This window comes from Nilaparvata lugens, chromosome 10 (assembly GCF_014356525.2).
Source record: "Nilaparvata lugens isolate BPH chromosome 10, ASM1435652v1, whole genome shotgun sequence".
NCBI classification, from domain to species: domain Eukaryota; kingdom Metazoa; phylum Arthropoda; class Insecta; order Hemiptera; family Delphacidae; genus Nilaparvata; species Nilaparvata lugens.
Window position 1 is genome coordinate 15,614,283 of NC_052513.1, and position 11,418 is coordinate 15,625,700.

Below are 11,418 nucleotides of genomic sequence, written 5' to 3' on the forward strand. Positions count from 1 at the left end.
AGGAAGCCTGGTTAATATTTTTTTTTAGATTTTATTTGTGATTGTGTTCAAGGATTGATAACTCCTACGTTTATTAAATCAATTCCTTGCTGGTCGGAGTGTGAGTGACATATCTAGTTTATAATTAATCTTTATAATTCTCAATGAAGTGATAAATTAATGTTGATAGATCAGTTTCCGTACTTCGAATTTTCAGTTCAAGAAGTTTTTACAATTTGTGAACAAGGTTTTTTTGAATTACAATTCACATTTGATTTACAGCCATTCTGATTTTTTGTAGTTTTGGCGAGCAACCGTACTGTATCTAAGATATAGATTTGCTTTTGATGTGAAATATTGCTGCAAGAGGAATATCATTGTAAATGTGGTGGAATCATAAACTTATAGAATGTATGGAGGTATACTAAACACGACTCTTCTAGCCAGCATTCAACTGCAATGGTTGGCTGTAATAATGGTGAGATACCCAGGAGAATGGTGGCGTCCCTGTATGGGAATCCATGTGAGTGGAAAGTGGTTTGCTACGAGTTCTGATTGTTTTCTTGGTATGGACACAAGTGGTGCAGTTCGTAATTCCAATGTTATATCTGCCCGCGTGGCAAGTGGCTTCTACTACATGTTGAATACAACTAATAACCATATATTTACTACAAATTTGGAATATGATGCTCAAGCCGCTTTCGTGATAAAGGAATACAAAGACAACGGAGGACCCAGCAATTACTTTTTAAATGGGAGGATTCTTATGATACAAGTGGCAAAGCAACCGTATGGTGTCACTAACGCACCACTAAGTACCAAAAAGTTTGACATCGATGAAATGAGTAAAGAAAATTGTTATTTAATATTTTATGATGATGAAGTGGATACAAAAATCTTTCCAAGATTTCAACCTTCCTTACTTATATACAAAATAGCTAAACTTTATGATTGTAGTGGCAAAGATGCCCCCCCAAAATACAGCAGCCAAGACAAATTCGATTATTGTGGTTGGTTTTCTAAGAAAAGGGCGCCTTGTATCCACGATGTGGGTGCTCCTGTAATTTGCAATAATGTCGTGCACGGTATGTTGGCAAGAGTCGTGCATCCGGACTGCCTCCATAACGGGAGAGGATGGCGCCAGGACATGAGTGGCAAAGAAATTTATGATAAGAAATTCCCACATCTGTCGAAAAAACCTAGTACTGCTAGTGAACATCCCATGTGTGCTTTTCTGGACATCGGTCTCTACAAAGAAGAATTTGAGAAATTGCTTAAACACGAAGGTGTCTATGAAGGAGCTGAGGACGTATTTTTGCTACGTAGAAGAAAGGACTGGTCTGGTGCTCCGATTAGTGCAGAGATGACACTTGCGACCAGGCCGTTTCCCGATTGGGAGATGTCGACGTTGGTTTTCGAGGAGTGGCCAATCACCATGGAGACAATAACTCTTCCTGATGAATTGTATGAGGATAATGCAAATGAATCAGACAATTATGTGCGATTAAAAGGAGAGGGGTTTGACCTGGAAGCTGTCAATGATGATTATATGGAAGATCAGAGTATGGAGGATATGAAATGTCAATTCAGTCACTCGGGAACTATCCAACATGCTCTATGGACTATTCATCTCATTGAATTCTTGATTTTTTAATTTTGTTCTCTTATTCATATTCACGAAAATGCACTTAGAAATCCTCCAAAACGACCTTTTAATATTTATTTGTTATCTTAAGATTCAATTTTATTCATATAGAATACAATAACAAGGACAAATCAATGGCTCGAAAAATCTCATTTGAAACTTTTTTAAGGCGGGATGCACACCGGAGAAACGCGTTTCGTGAAAAAAGTTTCAGGAAACGTGAAACGAAAGTTGCTCGCAATCGACTGATAAGATTAAACAGGGAACGTTTCTTTTGTATGCATGCGCAAGTGAAACAGATTGCATGAAACGAGTTTCATGAAAGAGGGCTTCACGAAATGCGTTTCTCCTGTGTGCATCCCGCCTAACAAATTAAGTTTGTAGCGTAAATGTTGATGTTGTGGAACTTTTTCATAATTGAAGAGACTTAGAATGTTGTCAAAAATCCACTTTTTTAAAAGTTTTCTCTGTTCTCTATTTATTCCTTTCTCAATAGTTGATTTGATTCAATTTGCGATTTTATTTTTCTTTATTATATTGATACTTTGCGATATTCTATTCTTCTACTTTTACTAACTCCACTTTTTTCAAAGTGGATTTTTGACAACATTTTAAGTATCTTCAATCCTTTGAACAAACATGACAAACATCACAATAACAATCCACAAACATGAAAGATCTGTTCTAAATGTATTTGTCATACTGTTTAATTGTTCAAAGAAGAGGCACAAAAAAAAGGAAAATGTGTCCTAGTAGCTTCTGCTATCTACCGGTGGAATTTAGAAATGAGTTGTTGACCAATCAGGAGCGATAGGAGGCGGAGCTTGTATGCGTGCTCTCAGTTGTTTTGTTCGCTCAGAAAGTTTTCTCTGTTCACTATTATTATTCCTTTCTCGATAGTTGATTCTATTCAATTTGCGATTTTATTTTTCTTTATTATTTTGATACTTTGTGATATTCTATCCTTCTACTTTTACTAACTGTACTATTATTTTGCTCGGTCAGCTTAATTAGTCCTAGTTTCATTGCTGTAAACACAATTTCTTTCTAATACTTTGATCGTGTCTAGTATTCTTGAGCATCAGCCTTCATTTTGGTCCCTTTTTCTCTTTTATGACTCTATCAGTATACACACAATTTCACCTTACACAGAAACTCTAGCCAAGTTTTTTCTCCATGTTTAGGTGTTTGGGAACTTTACAAAACGCATGAAAATGTGTTTAGTAGTTTAATTGTACCCTCACATGAATATCCAAACCCTCATCCAAAACTTCAGAGACTTTTGTTGGTGAGATGTTGTGATATCTATTCATAATTAGTGATATTTCTGATAGCATCCCCTTCATCCTTATTTGAAATGTATGTTCTTTACTGCACTTGTCAATAAGTTAAACTGAACGTGCCAACAAAATTCAATTAAAATAATAAAAACAATATAAAAACTTGTAGTACCCTTTTTTATTCATTTGAATGAGTAGCCCATATAAGTGAAGTGATTTTTTTTCGATAAAATGTATCTAGTTTCCAGATGGAAGTTACTGAGATATTGCAATTATTCAAATGCTAATGAATTTATTATTATTATTAAACGAAAATCCAAATTAAATACTGTAATTCACCCCAAAGACTTCTGCTACTGCAAATGTTGACAACAGGGTAAACAGCTAGATGGGAATCAGACCGACAATTAGGAGGTACTGGGTTCGATTCCCGGGCTGACAAATAATTTTTGAATTGTAGCGCTCATCGAATTTCCATCTAGCTGTTTACCCTGTTGTCAATATTTGCAGTAGCAGAAGTCTTCATGGTGAATTACTGCATTTAATCTGGATTTTCGTTTAACAATAATAAGTAGGCGTATCTAGTTTCCTTTCATGATGAAAACATGAATGTATGCATCAGTGTCATTCTATTTCAATTCTATTTTATTACATTGTGATCAACACAACTTCAATATAATCCATCTATTTCGCTCCTTAATGTTCTAAAAACAGGTTCACGTCGTTATCGTGCCACATCCAACAATATCGATCCATGAACGTCACAAAACCAATCCAATCTAATGGAAAACCAATAGGAATATAGTAGCAATAATGGTTCCATTACTTCTAGTCGAGATTTAACAGCTTTTTATGGCTGAAAATTACTCACAATGATGTGTAAACATATTTGTATATGGATTTTCTGCTATATCACAGATCAAAGCTGTAGTTCGTATATAGTGAGGTCCACGTTATAATGGCAGTGGAGAAAGAAAAGAGAAAAACGTTGCCAAACCTTTGTCTTGTCAATGCCTTCTATAGACGGTAGCTGATACAGGTTTTTTGATTTGATATCAACTGTTCATTCTCGTTTAAAATAATCGATTATATTTTATTAAGCAGTAAATTATATTTTTCAATAATTTGATAATGAATTTTTATTAAGTGAATGTTTGATTTACCGCAAAAATCACAAAAATAATATCCCAACGTTTTTATCATCACGAGAATACGTGTTTATTATTAAATGCATGGAACCAGTAGCTCTGTGAACAGTATTATCTAATTTTTATTATTAAGTGAATGTTTGATTTACCGCAAAAATCACAAAAATAATATCCCAACGTTTTTATCATCACGAGAATACGTGTTTATTATTAAATGCATGGAACCAGTAGCTCTGTGAACAGTAGACCTCGCGTAATTAAAAACCACAGCCTCCTCTAATACTGTCCATCAGAGTGAATTATATCCTGTCCTGACGTTTCGGCGAGATATCGGTGTGTAAACAACTAATGGCTGTTTGGGTTGTTGTATCGAAAATAATACTGTCAATATTAATTATAATTATTAGCATTACAATTCCAATAATTTGTTGTAAACAACAATGCTACTATCATCAAAAGCTTACCGAGTTGAAAGCAGAGAAAAGTCGGGAGAAAGTAATAAGCTAATTCGAGTTATCAATATTGCATGCCTCATTGCTTGGAATTAAATAGTCCACTCGACAACAAACTGACTTTTTACTAATTTACATTGAGATATTAATTGCATGCAATATTAATAATCAAATCGACAGCTGATTTATGATGAATAATTCAAAAGTCTGATTTTCACGGTAATATTGGCGTTCGAAGGAGAATCCTTTTCCCTTTGTCCTTAAAATGAAAGAAAAATTATAAAAAACGTATTCATGTATACGTCGACGCGAAATTCAAAAAGAAACATACCTCTCAAATTTCATAAAAATCTATTGCTGCGTTTCGCTGTAAATGTGGAACATATAAACATAAAGAGAAATGCAAAACCGTCGACTTGAATCTTAAGGTGCGTACAGATTTACGCGCCGCGAACATGAGCAATTCACTTTTAATCAGCTGACTATAATTATATGTATTTTCACATAAACGGTAAGATACAGATATAAAAAGCTTGGCATCAGCTGATTAAAAGTTAATTGCTCATGTTCGCGGCGCGTAAATCTGTACGCACCTTTAGACCTCACTTCGCTCGGTCAATTAATTTGTATGAGCAATGAGTTAAACGGGGTTTTATGGAATTATTATTATAAAATAATTGTTTTTTCATTATTATTATATAATAATTATCATTATTATTTCAAATATTTTATTATATTCATGGAGTTAAACGAGGTTGCTGTGACAATCACGTTCAAAGAATTATTTTCACTTTTATTGACATGAGTACAGAGTTTGACAATACAGAATTCTCCTTTACTTGCCTCACTAACCTCGAGTTTCCTTCCAATATAGAAGAATTATTTCTCCCTAGGTTTCCACCTGTAGAAGCCGTTCAAAGTTATTTAGTTTCTTCGTTGGCCTTCTCTCCACTATTTCTCGTTTCCATGATTATTCTTCTTCGGATGTCAATCTTCTTTTGTCACAGCTGTCCAATAACTTGCAATTTCTCAGGTCATTAATTTTCTAGTAACACTCTTTCCGCCAAGTTTTCCATTTTCTTCAAGCTTCTCTCTATCCCGCCCGCACCTTCTCTTCATATTACACTCTCATTTTTCGTTCTTTCTCTTGGAGTAAATGACCTGCACTTTATACTGTCCTAAAAAGCTCATGGATCATTTAAATATGATAGGAAAAATTAGGGATATTTCCAATAGAAGAAACAGAAAATATAGGCATTCTACGAATATGACTGTGGCCAAACTTTAAACCTGCCTTCATATAATCTTCTGAAGCATAACACACATATGATTCAGATCCTGGCAATTTTTTCACCTGTTCCATCAAAGAGTTTTGCTTTGAATTTGTATCAGCTAAAGTAAGTTTGTAACTCAGCTGAAAGTTATTTTTCGTTTTTTTTTACTTTCCTTGCCCTATTACCATAGATAAGGAAAGTATTGCTTTCCGAAAAAAATTAAGGTACCCCACTTTCTAAATTTCTATACGTTTCAAGGTCCCCTGAGTCCAAAAAAGTGGTTTTTACTTTCCTTGCCCTATTACCATAGGTAAGGAAAGTATTGCTTTCCGAAAAAAATTAAGGTACCCCAATTTCTAAATTTCTATACCTTTCAAGGTCCCCTGAGTCCAAAAAACTAGTTTTTGGGTATTGGTCTGTATGTGTGTGTGTGTGTGTGTGTGTGTGTGTGTGTATGAGTGTGTATGAGTGTATTTGCGTCTGTGTACACGATATCTCATCTCCCAATTAACGGAATGACTTGAAATTTGGAACTTAAGGTCCTTTCACTAGAAGGATCCGACACGAACAATTTCGATCAGATGCAATCCAAGATGGCGGCTAAAATGGCGAAAATGTTGTCAAAAACAGGGTTTTTCGTGAATTTCTCGGAAACGGCTCCAACGATTTTGATCAAATTCATACCTGAAATAGTCATCGATAAGCTCTATCAACTGCCACAAGTCCCATATCTGTAAAAATTTCAGGAGCTCCGCCTTATCAATGAAGATAGATTCCCAATTATCAGGCTTCAGATACAATTGAAACAAAAAAAATCAAGTGGAGTAGATTGAGCATGAAAATCTCTGTAATTAATGTTCAGTAACATTTTCACCTAAAATTGAAAATAAGCTTTAAATTCGAGAAAATGTGATTATTCAATTGCAAATTATTGTTGATTCTATTAAATCATTCACTATGAAGAGATAGCAGACCTCACGTGTGTCTCCAGCGTTATTGCCCTGTCACCAGCTGGCTCAAATCTTTAAATAGTAGACTTGAGATGCGCGGGAACACGCATCAGGTGATTAATTTTCATAACGGCAAGGAAAGTTGTGTGAGTGCGCCAGATTTTTTGGTATTGGTCTGTATTTGTGTGTGCGTGTGTGTGTGTGTGTGTTTGTGTGTGTGTGTGTGTTTGTGTGTGTGTGTGTATGTGTGTGTGTGTGTGTGTGTGTGCGTCTGTGTCTGTGTACACGATAACTCATCTCCTAATTAACGGAATGACTTGAAATTTGGAACTTAAGGTCATTACACTATAAAGATTCGACACGAACAATTTCGATCAAATGCAATTCAAGATGGCGGCTGAAATGGTGAAAATGTTGTCAAAAACAGGTTTTTCGCGATTTTCTCGAAAACGGCTCCAACGATTTTGATCAAATTCATACCTTGAAGAGTCATTGATAAGCTCTATCAACTGCCACAAGTCCCATATCTGTAAAAATTTCAGGAGCACTGCCCCATCTATGCAAAGTTTGATTTTAGATTTTCAATTATCAGGCTTCAGATACAATTTAAACAAAAACTTTTTAGTGGAATAGATTGAGCATAAAAAATCTCTACAATTAATGTTCAGTAACATTTTCACCTGAAATTGAAAATAGGCTCGAAATTCAAGAAAATAAGATTATTCAATTGCAAACTGTTGGCAACTGTTGATTCTATTAAATCATTCACTATGAAGAGATAGCAGACTTCGTGTGTCTGCAGCGCTATTATTGTCCTGTCACCAGCTGGCTCAGATCTTAGAATTAGTAGATTTGAGATGCGCGAGAACACTACCGTCAGGTGGTCAATTTTCATAACGGCAAGGAAAGTTGTGTGAGTGCGCCACACCAGATTTTTAGTAAATTAAATAACTTTCTCAAAAGTTTATATTATTTCTGGAAAATGTTTGTTTTCTTCAATCAACAATACGATGAAGAATTTATCCTCTAAATCTCTTACCGAATTTGAAATGTTCTGTCCCAAAAATTTAAACTTTGGGCGCTCATATCTCAAAAAGTAATGATCAGAAAAAATGTTTCCCTGAGAAACCTTCTTCATTTTGATAGCTAGATGATATACAAATCGAAAAACTTTGAAAAATATTAACAGTAGAAAGTTTATTTTTAGCCTTTGCACAACCTTAAAGCTGGGTTTACACCAAAGTTATTAACAAAATTTTAATAACTCAATCCTTATAGATTCTATTATATTGAACATAACTTATCATACACATGATGAACATAATTATGTGTTTGTCAAGTCCCGTTCAATCTGATAGAATCTATAAGGATCAAGTTATTAACATTTTGTTAATAACTTTGGTGTAAACCCAGCTTAAAGCATTGAATTGCTTTTCAGTATCATGTCCAATTTCTAATAAGAACGACTTGATATTGTCAGAACCACTGGTTGATTAAAACTAAGAATACTGGTTTCGGTTGTTACACAATTATCAATTTCTAGTGAAATGAGATCTTGAAAATTAAGCATCAGAATGGTTGTGAGTAAAGGCCCCACGCGATTGGCCTTTAGCTGTTGGCCAATGGAGGATGAGCTTGATTGTCATTGGCCGTGACTAGACACGGCAGTATTTCAAATATGGTCATGATAAAAATTCAGTGGTTCTGTTACTCAACTTTAAAGCTTACGATTCACTAGAGATTGATTATGGTGTTACAAACAAAAATTGTGTTAATAAATCAGAGGTCATAAAAATAATGAAGCCATTTTCATTCAATACAATAATCGTATCACTTCACTTTTAGAACAACACAGTATGTCGTCTCTTTTTCTTTAGAGCCACTTTTGAATGTAAATAAGAATATAAATCTTAGTACCTTTTTAAAATTATTTCGTCACGACTTGTTTCGGCTTCTAATGTCATTATCAAGTCAAGACTAAGGTTAGACACACACTAGTTAGTCAAGACAAGACAAGACAAGACACGTTTAGTCACAATACTTCACATAGTTTGCTTATTTAGACATGTCTGATTGCAATGACTAATCGGTGTGTGTTGCTTCATAAGCAACTACGTGAAGTATTGTGACTAATCGTAACTAGTCTTGTCTTGACTAACTGGTGTGTGCCTAGCCTTAGGGTAGGCACTCACCAGTTAGTCAAGACAAGACATGTTTAGTCACGATTAATCACAATACTTCACATAGTTACTTATGTAGACATGTCTAATTGCAATGACTAATCGGTGTGTGCTGCTTCATAAGCAACTATGTGAACTATTGTGACTAATCGTGATTAGTATTGTCTTAACTAACTGGTGTGTGCCACCTTGAGGGTACTCAGATTTTTATTTTAATTTATACACAGAATGTCTTATTTCAACTTTCATAGGAGCACAAGTTGAACGGGATTTGGAGTTCAAAATTAAATTACATGAATCAACAACATTTTGCTTATTCTTGGATGTTTCTCTTGGAATCGGTGCTTCTTCCTGGGAACAGAAAACTTATATTTTCAATGCTACTATAAATTTTTGTAAAGATATCTTGAATAGATATTCAGTACAACTCAACTAGAAGTAAAAGTTTAAAAACCATGACATTTCCATCTGTGATATGTGTCAACTTGGTGATCTATAGTAGGATCTAAACTTTCCGAGAATTCAAATACACGTATAAGTCAATGAATTATGAACCTACCTTTGCAATTAAACATGAACAAAAAGTGAGGGAACATGAATGAACACAAATCGTCATTGTGACTTGATTGTCGAATGAGTTATTCCAACCTTGAATTCCGTGATTACAGCACTCCAATTAGTGGATACTGTGTAGAGTGAAAATTTACTCCCTAATAAATTAAGAACTCGAATTTATGGTGAGAGAGAATGAGTTTGAGACAAACTTCAAGCCACAAATTACAACTATAATTAGATTATCCTGAAATAGGACCTCATCAGTTTCTGGGCACATGAGCTTCGTTCGTTTTTTTTCTTGAAGAATTATTTCAGTTCACGTACTTCTTGTACTCACATTTAAAACAGGAGCCCCGAGTTTTCAAATCTCTTTATAACGACCACAGACTGAAGAAATATAAACTTTTGTTTTACGATTCACAGAAGTTGTGATCGGTTTTTTATCGTCACTCGACCCTGTGGCTCGTCGTTTTACCCAGTTTTCAACTGCGATCAACTTAGAAGTTTTTCCTTGTAGGGGATTTCTTTTTTGTCTCACCGACACAATAATTTTGAAGGTAGAATTAGCGGATGTGTAGAATTTCAAGGTTTTTTTAAAATCTGATTGAGTCGTGTTCCCTCACTCATTCCAGTTCTTTGATAACGTGTCGAGTTACAACATTAATTTTCAAAAACAATCTGATAATAATATTGCCATTTGTTACATGATCATCAATATTTAAATCTAGTTTGTGGAAATAATTGAGAACTGAGAATTTTGTGAAGTGAACAACTACAAGACTCAACCTATTTCGGATATGTGTAACCTTATCTGAATTTGGGAGAGGAATAGCACAATGTTACCTTATTTTTTCTCTCCCTATCATTTTTCATGATCTACCTGTATGAATCAATAAAGAATAAATAATAATAAACTGTAAGCTTGAACATTAAGCAGCAACATTATAGTGTAGGTGAAGCCCTACGATTGGTCATTAGCTGTTGACCAATGAGCTCTGCTAGACACGCCCAATTATTCCAATTATGGTCAAGAGAAATTTTAAACAAGAACGAATAAGAATAAATTAAAGCCGTGTTCACACTGAACAAATGTTCGTCATACATGTTCGGCAAACATGTTTGTTGAGGAGCTCAGTGACAAAAATTTTAAAAAGTTTGGAAAATCATTGTTTGTCAAACAAAAAATTCCTGTTTCTCCAAACATTTTAGTGCTGACAGTTGTAAAACAGCTATAAAACATAGAACTTGTTCTTCCCACTTACAAATATTTTGTTTGGTGACGCGTCCACACTGGCCACTGGCAAACATTGTTTGTCAAACATAATAACATTTGCCCAAACTGTTTCAACAAACATGTTTGTCGAAAATTTGTTTAGTGTGGCTTTAGTAAGAAACAAAATTCAAATAGAATGAATGATATATTATATACGAGATTGATATTTTTAGAGTCTATGTGCAAAATTTGGAGATCTAAATCATTCCCGTTTTTCCGGTATGCAATCCACAAGTTGACATGTTTTGATGCGAACAAACGAACAAACACAACCCTACTCTCTCTTATTATTTAGATGAATGGGATTTTCTTCCAATCTCACTCATATGTCATAATTATCATCCATTCGGTTTTGTTACTTGCTAAGTCTGTCTTCATTTGTTGTTGTTTAGCAGTTTTCATGATCATATTTGGAACACTTGGGCGTGTCAAGCCTCGACCAATGACAGTGGAGCTCAACCTTCATTGGTCAACAGCTTACTGCCAATCGTGATGCTAAACCCACACCATATATTCTGCTACTCCATGTTCAAGCTTTCAGTTTATTGGAGATTGATAATCATGTAACAAACTGACAATAATATTTTCAGATATTTTATTGTTTTCAAATAAGTATTATCAGGTTGTTCCAATAAATCAGAAGTTTTGACAAAATCAAGTCGTTTCAGTGTTGTATTTACAT